The following is a 12136-nucleotide window of genomic DNA, read 5'->3' as shown; positions in this document are numbered from 1 at the left end:
AAAGAAGAATAAGAGAATGATAAACACAGAATTCAAGATAAATAAAGAAGAATAAGAGAATGGTAAATACAGAATTCAAGATAGTAATTACCTCTGGGGGAAAGCAAGGAGGCTACGCTTTCAGACATATGGGGGACTCAGAGATAACGTTAATTTCTATTTCTTAAACAGGTCAGTGGGTACATGGGTGTTTATTTCATAGTTTTTATGCCTGATACATATGTTATAAATGCTCCCTGTTCAACATTTAATTTTGATGTAATTAATGTTAAACTTGATTTAATTAAAAAACCCCAAGTTGACCACTTAACATGTGAGTATTAATTTCTGGTGGTGGGTGCAACAATTTATCACAAAGTGGGTGGCTTAACAAAAGCAAAAATGATTATCTTTTGTCCTGCCTGTGGAATTTGGGGAGTCTAGCAGCCTTCTTTCATTTTGTCCTATTTCTGTCCCTTTTGTTCAAACAGGTATCATTTTTGCTTGTGTAACAAGTCTCAAAAACCCTGTGGGTCTCCTACGTATATCAAGGGGACTCATGCTGTTGGACAAGGTGCTCCTCCACAGATCCTTCCTGACGATCTCATCTCTACCCCTGGCTTCTGCTCCGATGGTTGAGGGGATCCATGAGTCATACACTTAATATCTTCAAAGGACACTTTGTGCGAGGGAATACTCTGATCTTTCCATCCTCCCACGGCACTAGCAAAAGACTGTTCTGGCTCTGCCTTTGGCTTTGTCTTCATGGCATTCTTTCCTCAGCGTCAGTCTCCTAATTTGGGTATCCTTTACAGTCTGGACTGGCTAAAAATCTCCCAAACCATCAAGTTCAGTTTCCTTTTTGCTTAGCAGTTTTTCTCTCTCTCTCTCTTTCCTCTCAAATGTTACTACAGGTTATTAGCAGAGACCAGTGCACATTCAATACTTTGCTTGGAAATCTCAGCAAAATATCCAGGCTCATTGCTTACAAGTTCTACTTTCCATGTAACTAACTATAGGACAAAATTCAGCTAGACTTTCTGCTATTACAGACCAAAGATCCTCTTTCTTCCAGTTTCCAAAAATATTTTCCTCATTTCCTTCTGAGTCCTCACCAGCAGGGCCTCTAAAGCTCAAATTTCTACCAACATTCTATTTATAATAATGTTTATGTATTCTCTAACACGACATAGGTTTTCTTCCCCGTGCTCCTTACTTCCTCCTCAGTATTCACTGGCAGCATCTTTAACATCCATTTCTACCAACAGTTTGTTTCAAGCAATGTAGGCTTTTTCATTATGCATGTCAAAATTCCTCCAGCTTCTACCCATTACCCATTCCAAAGCCATGTCCACATTTTATAGCTATGTATTAGAGCAGCATCTCACTTCCCAGGACCAAAATTTGTACTTGCGGCTGCTATAATAAATTGCTACGGACCTGGAGGCTTAAAACAACTGAAATTTATACACTTACAGTTCTGGAGACCAGAAAGCTGAAATCAATATCAGTGGGTGAAAATCAGAGTGCTGGCAGGGCAACCCTTCCTCCAGAGGGGAGAAATCCATTTTTGCCTCTTCCAGCTTTCGGTGGCGGCTACATTCCTTGGTCTGTGGCACATCATTCCAATTTCTGCCTCTGTGGTCACACTGACTTCTCTTCTCTCTGTATGTCAAATATCCATGTCTCTACCTCCCTCATATAAGGATACATGTGATTGCATTTACAGCCCACCTAGATAATCCAGGATAATCTCCCCATCTCTAATCAGACCTGCAAAATCCCTTTCTTGCCCTATCAGGTAGCATTCATGGGTTCTAGGAATCGGGACATGGATATCTTTTTGAGGGAGAGCATTAGTCAGTGTACTGCAGTGTGCTACCATTCATTGATAGGCTATTTTCAGACATGACCAAGCAAGTGGGTGAATTGGAGGAGTCTAAGGATGACATGCCCACTCATTCACTCATTTACTCATTCCACAAATATATTGAGCAACTATATTGTGCCAGGCATTGTTGCTAGACGTCAGAAGGCACTGGGCTCTCAATGGTGCCACTTAGATCATCCTACATCAGGAAACACACACACACACACACACACTTTCTTTTTTTAAAAAGGCATTCTTTATATGGAGAAGAAATTAAGCTAGAGACCTGCATACTAGTTTGCTGGACCTTTTCAGACATTCCTATATCTAGAATTTCTTTTCACTATTTTTACCTTCCTGTTTTATTCCTCCTCTGAGTTTCTTCTGATTCCACATCTGGAACTGGGAGCTATTCTGCTCCTTTATGTTTAGGTAGAATAAGCACTGGATTAAAAGGTCCTAGCTCTGCTTTCACTATGCAATCTTGGGTGATTCACTGGGCTTCAGCTTTGTAATAAAATGAAGTGGTTTGAACTTGAAAGTGTTATGATTCTACTGTCTAAATATAGGGCCTGTATTACTAAATATGCCATTACTAAATATTCCCAGTGGGTGCTATTTCCGCATTTTTATACTCCATTATGAAAAGAACTTAATTTTAAGACTTCAAAGTTTTCTAATTAAAATGAATTATCTGCTCTATCAATCTGGAAAATTGTGTCATATTGAATTTAATCAATTTGAAATATACTTGGCTTTCATTCATGAATTCAGAAACATAGGAAAACTGTAATAAGACAGTTTTAAAGTAATATTTTTTTTTCCTGAATGTGAAAATTAACTTTGGCTCATTCAAAAAAATATGTATTATGTTTCTATTATGTTCCAGATACTGGACATGTAATGGTGAGCAAAAGCAGAGAAACTCTCTGTCCTTGTAGACTTTATAATCTAGGCCACAGATTACTACTACTACTAAAGCAATATTCATAAGCTTTAATAAATGCTGAGAAGGAGTTGGTCTTTGATTTGAGATACAGAAATAAAAAAGCAGTTAACCATATGAAGGGGTCAAAAGGAGAGCGTTTTAGGAAGAAGAAACTGCATATGCAAGGTCCTATGGTAGAAGAATTATGGCTTCTTTAAGAAACTAGAAAAAGCTGGAATGCTCTAGGATCACAACGGATAACCCTTTGTAACTTGCTTTCTTCACATAATATATCATGGACATCTTACTGTTAACTATTCTGTAACAAAATCCCCACATAGTATTTCACTGCATATTTACACTATAATTTATCTAAAAAACTCTCTATTACTGGTTATTTTGGTTATTTGCTGTGTTCACAATTTTTTAAAGATTTATTTATTTGAGAGAGAGAGAGCGAGCATGAGTGGTGGGGGAGAAGGGGTAGAGGGTGAGAGAGAATCTAAAGCAGACTTCCTGCTGAGCATAGAGCCCAAAGTGGACCTCTGTCCCATGACCCTGAGATCATGACCTGAGCCGAAACCAACAGTGGATGCTCAAATGACTGAGTCACCCAGGCGCCCCTGTTGTTTTCACACCTTTAATTAAGTTTTAAAGGGATTAAATGAAGTAAGAGAAGTAGGATGACTCTGAATTAGATTACTTATGTTTGTCAAAGTGGGTAGGTATGTTGTGGGACTTTAATTTTTTAAATGAAAAGTGTTATTTTGAGGAAAGCGAAAGAAAAATAGTAACAACCATCTCTAAAGCAATTCCCAATTCTTCCTCTCCATCCTTCCTTCCCTTCTTTCCCCCTTCATTCTCCTTTCTGTTTCTTTAGTTATATATACATCCGTATCCCCCATCTTATAAACAACGCTGTGGTGCACAACCTAATAGCTAAACCTTTGTACACATTGAAGGGTTCAAGACTATTTCTTTAGGCTAAATTCCTACTTGTGAAACATTTGATACAATGTGATAAATGTTTGAATGCGTTTACTATGTATTATCAAAGAGCACTTTAGCAATGTACCACCTTATACTTCCACCAGTCCCACAGAACTTTTCATATAATAATTTTATTTTTCATGGGAGCCTTGTATTTTCCTGAATGTCTCCTTTTCATTTTGATTCTAATCTACTTACTAGTCTATTGCGCTGAAGGATTCCCCGGTAAACGGACTCCAGCTTACTCAACCTTGTGTCCTTTACAGAGCCCAGCACAGAGCTCATGCTCAACAAATATTTGTTGAATAGCATTAACCTGTGGTCACGTCAAGATTGGTTAACACAGGATTGACTGTCTTGATTCTTCTGCTCAGAGGGTGCTCTCCTCACTCTGTGCTTTAACTTTTTAGTTGATGTAATGTGTTTTTTTTCTCCACAGATTTCTGCAATATATGATCTAAAGACTTTCTGATTCCCAGATCCTAAAGGCATTATGAATCTACTGGATGTAAAAAGGCAATTTATAAAAGTACTTTCTAAAAGTAAGTAGAAAAGAATTTTGTTTTTTATTGTCCTTTGTAACTTCAGAAAGACCTTATCCTGGCACATGGTGGGCATGACTCATTGGCCATGGCCGAGAAGGAAGGTGGGCATGGGGGGATCCTGTTTTCTTCATCTCTGCTGTCACTACCTACTCTAGGCAGGCCAGGTGCTCCCTGTCTTCCATTGACTGTTGGGCTCCTTTCAGGTTTCTAATAACCTGTGCTGTGGGGAGATAAGCAAATAGGGCAGAGGAGATGGCTTGCTGTCCACTGATCACCTTCAAGGCTGCTGCCTGCTGTGACAGCTTTGGTCTCCCTTTGTCGGTCAGCCCTGTCCTCCCCATTCTTGTGACTCTTCAGGGTTGCCGGGTAGTTTACATACAGCCTGTTCCCTTTAGTCTTTACCCACTGTGGATGCTTGGATTATCAGGGGGTGGAGTATTTGTTTTAATCTAGAAGGAATTCTGCCTCTAATCTCCTGGCAGCATTATTTGCCTCGGATTCAATAAAATTTGTGCCTTTCATTATTACCGTGTGTTGTGATAGTCCAGCTCAGAGAACACAGCCCGACCCACAATTTGGGCTCAGTAAATACATTTAAAGAGGGTATAAAATGAGGGACTGAATCTCTGGGGCTCTTACTTCACATTTTGGCTCCGCAAAAGCAGGGACAAAGAGAGCCTTGAGTCCTGTACTGTCAAATTCAAACACACTTTTGGCTCCCTGAAGACCAAGGCAGGCTGCTTGTAGCAAGAGCCAGGTGGAAGGGGGCAAAGAAGCCTCCTGGTGAATCCCTGGACACAGTTTTGGGAGTCTAAGAGTTCTCTGTGATACATCCTAGTTCTCTTTTAGACAATATGATGAAAGTAATCTCAGCATTTTGACGACCAACTATCATCTTTGTGTCTATGATTGCATTGGCATCAAGCAGTTACCAACGTCAAGTGACAACCGTCATCATATTCTCTTGCCAACTCTAACAGCAAAACTTTCCTTTTCCAGAGAAAAGTAACCATTGGAAGTCATTTGCATGAGAACTTATTTAATACATTAAGGGTTTGATTTGATGTGAAAACAATTTGGGGCAAATAATGCGCTACTTCATCAGTAAGTCAGAAAAGAGCAGAGACAGACCTGGCTCACGGATGGCGCTGTCGTGCGTAGCCAAGGCCATGTGGCGTCATGGCACGCTAGGGGAAGACCCTTGGCATGGGTTTATGTAACCTGCATTGAAGGCAGAGCGGAAGCAGTAAAAACAAACTTTGATTTACAATCCGAAATGGAGTGAATAAGTCATTTTACTGTTTTTCTTCCAGAGTCTGAATTTATTTTATTATCTGCAAGACTGCAAATGAATTTCAGACATTTTCAGGTTCTAATTCCAGCAATAATTGGATTAGATATCCATTTAAAGTAGATTTCAATAGTGCCCTAATACTAACCCTGTTTTCAAAAGACCAAATGGGTGTAACAGTGTTGCCATATTCTACTATTAACATTGTTTTGGTTACCTAATTCACTTAATTACCGTAAACTAGTGAAGTGTTCGTGGATAGACAAATGGGATTGTCAGCAAAATGACCTCGGAGGCTCTGGCCAGGTACACTGAATATTTTCTGTTTGCCCCTCAGATCTACTCTCCACCCTTCTTGTGACGTGGGGAGGCTCGCTGGCTTCCAGTCCCGGTCAGCCAATGGGAGACACCTGCAGGAGACGGGCAGTGGAGGAGACTGAGCTATTTTACTTCTGCTTCCCTTCCTGCTGGGCCACCATGGCTTGGGATGCCCCTCCATCAAAGGCTTTTGCTCCTGCTGGAGAGCCTTTTCCATGCAGACCCTGTGTGTGTGGCCCCGGGAACTTTTCCCTCGCCTTGGCCCTTCAGGCATAGGGGTGGTAATAGCTCCTCACAATTGCTAGTGTTGAGGTACTACTGCAAGACTGCTTTTGGTTTCCTTAAACCCTACCCACTCCTTTGCTTTTTAAAACTCTCCTCAATGACCCAGCTTGAGTGTGGGATCCGAGTCCTGTCGGAGCTGTGACATCCCTGGCAGGGTTTGCAGTGAGTTAGCTGGGACAGGTGCTTCCACCCCTCAAGAAGAGGGGCCTCAGGGGAGGGCAGCCTCCCTCTCTTGGAGCACAGCCTCATGATGCGAAAGCGTCCACTTGCGTCCTGCCCAAGCATATGTCCCAGGCAGGCCAGGAGAACAGGGATAGACATATGGATCTATGACTCTGATTTCCAGCCAGCACCACGGGACGGTCATTGGTGTCTACCTGAGTCCTTTTGATCAAAGTCTTGAGGTCATTAATAACATTTTGTACAATATACTTATGTGAGCAAGAATCTTAGGCAATAGGGTTATTGAAGTCAAAATGCAGATAGAGTCAAAATAGAGCCAGGCCTCAGGTTCCACTTTTTGAGTATTAAACCTAATACCAGCAATTTAGTTTTGGGGAACAAAAATCCACTACACTAAATTAGTTTTCTTGGCTTGGGAATGTTGTTTGTATTTACTCTGTATATTAGTTTTGCTTTTATACTTGTATAAGAGCAATAACAAGAAATCGTTATGGACTGAATAGTGTCCCCACCAAATTCACATGTAAAGCCCTAACCCTTAATGTGACTGTATTTGGAGACAGGGTCTCTAAGGAGGTAATTAAGGTTAAATGAAGTCATTAGGGTGGGACACTAACCTGATAGGACTGGTGTCATAAGAAAAGAGACACTAAAGATCTCTTTCCCTCTACACACACACTCACACATACACACTCTCACACTCCACACATACACACTGACACACACACACACTAACACACACTCTCACACTCCACACATACACACTGACACACACACACTCACATTCCACACACACATGCACACTAACACTCTCACACTCCACACACACATGCACACTAACACACACTCTCACACTCCACACATGCACACTGACACACACACACTAACACACTCTCACACTCCACACATGCACACTGACACACACACACACTCTCACACTCCACACATGCACACTGACACACACACACACATGCACACTAACACTCTCACACTCCACACATGCACACTGACACACACACACACACACACACACACACACTAACACACACACACAGAGGAAAGCCCACATGGGGAGGCAGTGAGAATGTGGCTGTTTATTTACAGGCCAGGGAGAGAGGCCACACCAGAAACTGCACTCATTGGCACCTTGATCATGGACATCTGGCCTCCAGAACTGTGAGAAAAAAAAATTCTGTTGCCTAGCCACCCATCTGGTATTTTGCTGTGGTAGCCCACACAGACTAATAAAGAAATGTGCAATCAGTTTTATGTTTGTACATGCTTAAGTAACATTACAATGAAAGTAATTTAAGCTGATGGCCAGACTCCAAGAGCAATGTGACCTGGGAAAGGGCTTTATGTTTTTCAGATTTAATGAACAGGGCTTTGTAGTGAAAATCTGAGAGTGCTGGAGACAGGATACCTGGATTTTAATCCTGGCTCTACAATTTACTATGTGATGCTGGACAAGCTAATTAATTCATTATGTCTCATTTTTCTCTTCTGTAAAATGGGTGTCATAATATTTCCTACCTTTTATGGTTGTTGTGAGGAATAAATGAGTTAGATAATATAATGCATCAAAATACCTAGCACAGTATATACAAACCTACATTAAAGCTGTGTCTTATGTTTTAAAATTATTCATGCCACTTTGCTCCTAATTTTCCTAATTCTGACAAAATTTCCTAGTCAGACAAAAAAGTGCTGATAGAGCCGTGTATCTAACTCATAACCCTTGTGTGCTGTTAGTAGCTCTTATTATTGAAAAAAAAATTTAAGCAGAAATAAAGGATGTAGGCCATTCTAAAATTCCTAGGCAAAGGGGATTTAGTAACATTGCCACTAAATAAGAAATCCTGAAAAACAAGACAGTGGGAGCTATTCTGGGCAAGAATCAGCTTGGGCTGCTGGATCTAACAAAGGTGTAAATTATTTCCTTGCCCAGTTGCATGTTCCTTTGGTATAGAAGAGGTGCGCTGGGCATTGTTTAACTTACGACTTTTCTAAGGACCCAAAGGATTAATTAAAAATTTAGATTGCTATTCATATTAGGCAACAGAATCATGAAACTCTCTGAAAGTATAACATTTAAAGATGCATGTTTAGACTTTTTTGGGCACTTTGTATCTCTAAGGTATATACCCAAAGGTTCAATTTCCAACAGGGAAGAACTTGAGACAGAACATGGAAACCATCTATCTAGGCAGGGATTTCCATATGCCTTCCGTATTAGTTTCCTTTGGTTGCTGTTACAAATTACCACAATCTAGTGGTTAAACACAACATAAATTTATTATCTTGTAGTTCTGGAGGTCAGAAATCTATAATGGACCTCACCAGGTTAATTGCCAATGTGTCAGTAGGGCTGCTTTTCTTCTGGAGTTTCTAGGAGAGAATCTATTTCCTTGTAGCTTCTGGAGGCTACCTGCATTCCTTGGGTCCTGGCTCCTTCTTCCATCTTCAAAGAAAGCAGCACATGATCTTCAAATCTTACTCTAACTCTGACCTTCCTGCCTCCCTCTTATGAGGACTTTTGTGATTTCATTGGACCAACCAATAATCCGGGATAACCTCCCAATCTCAAAATCTTAAATTTAATCATATCTGCATCCCTTTTCCCATGTAAGATAACATATTCACAGGTACTGAGGATTAGGACACAGACATCTCTGGGGGCCATTACTCTGCCTACCACACCACCTTGGGCTCTGTTTTACCTGGCTGGAAGTCAAATTCATCTGGGTGTGCTTCCAACTGAGTACTACTTTGGGCTACATGTATTACACTAAACATGTGACCAGTGCTTTCTCTGCCAGATCAATTCCACAGGCATTTGTGGACACCTTGAGTGTAACTGGCATTGTCCTGAAATGTTTTTAGTATTAGCTGTATACATTTCTTCCTGTCATCACACAGAAGATTTAAAATCTACAGACTAGAGGCCCATTGACCCATCAGTAACACCTCCTCACCAGGGCTGTTTACACATGATTATCACTTCTGGGTGTTCTCACACTCCATCACGGAAAGCAGAGCAACTTGGGAAAATGAGCAACTCAAAGAAATGTTGTGCAACCATTCGAAGTTAAGAACTGCTTGATGACAAAGCTGGAAGCCAGCCTCTTTCATCATGCTAGTGCTTCTTACTACTTTCAAATGATAAGATCTCTGAGTTGACACTTAAAATGCTCAGCATCTGCCAATTTCGAGAATTTCCACCGTGGCTCCTTAAGAACCAAAGGCAAGGAAAAATAACCTTATGAAGTCACAGCAAAATTTAAATGAAGTTCTGACAAACAGTTTTAGAAGCCTGTGGAAAATTGAGTTCGTTGCTGCTTTCGAGAGGACTGTACTCCAAGAGATGAATCCAACTGCATTTCCCCCAGAGAGTGAAAAGGATTATGATTTGAACAGGAATGTTCTGTGAAGCACAAATGAATACAATTCTGCTTTTATAGCATGTGTCATTCATGACACATGCCTTTAGTCCAAGACCAATTAATACATTTCCCTGGAAGGAAAACCTGAGGCCGCTGAAGAGGAAGATATGTAACTATTTTCAAATGATCCTATGTTAAGTTCTACTATTTGCCCTTTGAGAGAGCAGAGAACTAAATACGTTTTTGAAGAAACTGACGAGCTTATGTGGGCAATGTGGCACCCCACATCAGATCAAAAAACAAGCCTGCAGAGCGGTAGGAAGGTCTAGTCCCTAACAGTAGACAGGTAGAAGGGGGAGGTACAGGTCATAAAACATAGCAACAACTCAGAATCATTTCCTGAAGGCACCACCTGTGTGTGAAATTGAGGAGCTGGAGTCTCACAATGACTATGAGGAAAGAGAGGGGATCAGGATGGCTAATTGTGGTCGAACACACACAAAATCACCTCTGAAAGAGTCTCAAGTGGGGAAACACTAAGAACAGGCCCAAAGCCTGGTGTATCTAAGTACTGACTGCTGGGGAGCTGAACGAAGTTTTATTGGCATTTTTACTGAGATCATGTTAAATGTTTTCCACTTCTACTCTGTGCCAAAGTATGAGATAGGCAGTGTTCCTCACAGTCCTTGGGGTAGGATGGAGGGGTTTCTACTGCACACTTATACTGAGGGTATAGCTCTTTGTGGCCTCAGCTTTATTTGGAGAGGTCTCTTACTGGATCTCCCAATCTGGGCCCTGGCCACTTATCTCCTGCGCCCTTCACTCAGGACGCGCCATGACAGCTCACTTCAACTTAATCCAGTTTGGCCAATACCTTCAATAAGAAATAAGCCTTTGCCATTCCTACTTCTTTGGTTCCCATCTCAATTTTATTGTTCCCTTGTGTATTCTTATTTCCAGTTCAGCTTTTTAAGAATATTTTAAAATATTTTTTCCATTCTTTTTTGTTTTTAGCAGTAGGGTTGATAATCAGTCCACCACACTTCTGAAAACAGAAGACCTAATTTTCTTAAATATTTAAAAGACCTTAAATAATAAACACAAAGAGATTTATATTATGATTCTAAAACGTAAAAAGTATATTGTCGCTTTAATTCACTTTGTAGTTTTGTAATTACTAGTATAGTTTCTTGGTGGGACAATGGCATTTACAGAACCAGAGGAAGCAGACTGCCAGCAGGGGCTGGCTGAACTTACTGTGTTGGAAGTTTAGGACTGAGAGCTGATTACTTCTCTCTCACACATTCAAGACTGAGACACCTACCTAGTCATGCCTACTGTGTCAATGATGAACCCCAAACAGACAGATATACTGCTCAGATAAATTTTGCCCCCAGTGTATCATGCATTTGTTTAAACCTCATTTAATTTCAGTGTAACCTCTTTCATCTTTTTTATCTCCTGATTTGGGTAGATAAAATTCTGTAGTCTGCCCTCAGATTTCAACTACTCTTTTCTGATATGTAGTTAGAGGAAATGATTTCTGTATATCCTATTGAATATTAGCCCTCTTCATATTTTATGTCATTATATTTCCAAGCCAGATGAAAAGAAAATATTCATAAAACATTTATCTGACAAATTATTTATATCCACAATATATGAAAACTACTATAAATCAATAAGACAACTCAATTTATAAATGGACAAAAGATGTGAACAGACACTTCCCAAAGAATATATATGAATAGCCAATAAGCACATAAAAAGACACTCAATGTAATTAGTAATCAGCGTTAAACTCTCAAGTCAGAGACTGTGAAAGCTCTGAGATTTTATTCTCTTTGCAAGCTAAGAAGTAAGCTTGTCACAGTTTCATGGATCCTGGCAGAAAAACATGAGGCATCTGGGTCAGAAAAATGATTTATTACTTTTAGCAATAGTTGTAGCCAGAGTCACATTTTGTCTCTGTTCCCTGAGCCTCAACTCTCACGGGACCGTGTGCTCAAAGTCAGGTGTTTCCTGCATATAGAGTGGGAGGCATTCTTGGAGTAGAACCCAGAGATTAGGGAACTTCTTGTGGTCTTACTCAGGGGCTACTGGAAAACTTGCTCATCCTCTCTTCCACGGAGAGTCATTCTCTCATTACCCTGGATTATAAGCAAATCTGCTCTTGGGAGAGGAGGGAGACATCTCTATTTTGACTATACCGTAATGGTAATGTAACGTAAGGAATCTAAATCAATCAACTCCAGGAGGAGTCACTGTATCTCTCCGAGGCTCTTTGTTTATACAAATATTCTTGCAAGGATTGCTCAAAGCAAATTGACTGTTAATGCCTACATGTTTAGAAATGTAAGATTC

This window comes from Phoca vitulina, unplaced genomic scaffold (genome assembly GCF_004348235.1).
Source record: "Phoca vitulina isolate PV1807 unplaced genomic scaffold, GSC_HSeal_1.0 scaffold5, whole genome shotgun sequence".
Classification (NCBI taxonomy): Eukaryota; Metazoa; Chordata; class Mammalia; order Carnivora; family Phocidae; genus Phoca; species Phoca vitulina.
Note: the sequence above shows the minus strand (reverse complement) of the source record.